The sequence below is a fragment of the Stegastes partitus genome, unplaced genomic scaffold, assembly GCF_000690725.1.
Source record: "Stegastes partitus isolate 25-593 unplaced genomic scaffold, Stegastes_partitus-1.0.2 Scaffold34, whole genome shotgun sequence".
Taxonomy (NCBI): domain Eukaryota; kingdom Metazoa; phylum Chordata; class Actinopteri; family Pomacentridae; genus Stegastes; species Stegastes partitus.
The window spans coordinates 976,115-977,026 of NW_007577765.1; the positions used below are offsets into that span (position 1 = coordinate 976,115).

Below are 912 nucleotides of genomic sequence, written 5' to 3' on the forward strand. Positions count from 1 at the left end.
CCCTCCTCCTCCTCCTCCCAGCGGCGGCAGCAGCAGCGTCCTGGCGGAGCAGTGAGCGGAGCAGACTGAAGTGAACGGAGCAGCTCCGGGTCTCTGCTGTCCTGAAATGCGCTCAGTGCTGAACACCGAGTCCCGCTGCCGCTCTCACAGCACCGAGTCTCCTTAATGTGGCGCCGGAAGCCTCTGGAACAAACACTTTCTCCTCCAGCAGCCTCTGAATGCTGATTTCTTCTTTATCTTTCTCTGGACACTCGGTCCTCTCTCTGTGGTAAGTGCTCGCTTTACATCCTCACGTTGTGTGTAAAAGTTGCCGCGTTGTGTTTATCTCCCGGGTTGTTGTTGTTGTTGTTGTGTAGGAGGGAAACTTCACTGACACACACACACACACACACACACGGAGGAGCTGCCGGAGTTGTGACTGCGGCAGCCTCGGTGGTCGCAGTGGAGGCTCGATGTGAGACAGGGACTTGTTGCCCTCCAGAGCAAAACGCGTCCTCTTAATTCCTGGCTGCATTAGAATCTCTCTACTGCATGATCACTGATGTACAACTCATCTCCTGACTCATTCTGACATTTTTATTCCATATTTTTGGTTCATTTTTTTGACATTTAAATAAATAAATTGAACCTATAACCTTGCCGTTACCTTCACGTCCCCACAACCTCACACCTTCCTCAGTATTCCTGTTCTGTATGAGTTCCATCTGTCCCCCTCATTGCTTGTGTTCACACAGTAAATCAGTAGTAATTGTGGAATTCCTCATGTGATTGGCTCCCACCACAACATTCATGGGAAACTCTCTGATCCTCATAACCTCAAGATACGCCTAAACTTGATTACGTTGGATGTTGCTCTAAGCCCCTCAGGACATCCTCAGACTTTCTCTAAAACAACCCTCCTCCTCCTCCTCC

General features: G+C 49.9%; 1 protein-coding gene across 1 annotated transcript in view; it reads left to right on the top strand.

The window, feature by feature from the left end:
- Positions 1-50: 50 nt before the first annotated feature.
- The window catches only part of LOC103371844 (phosphoprotein associated with glycosphingolipid-enriched microdomains 1-like), a 49,534-nt gene continuing 48,672 nt past the window's right edge, over positions 51-912 (top strand). Inside the window, exon 1 of the mRNA XM_008301311.1 lies at positions 51-268. The gene's annotated coding sequence lies outside the window, so the exon portion shown is untranslated. The remainder of the gene's footprint in view (positions 269-912) is intronic.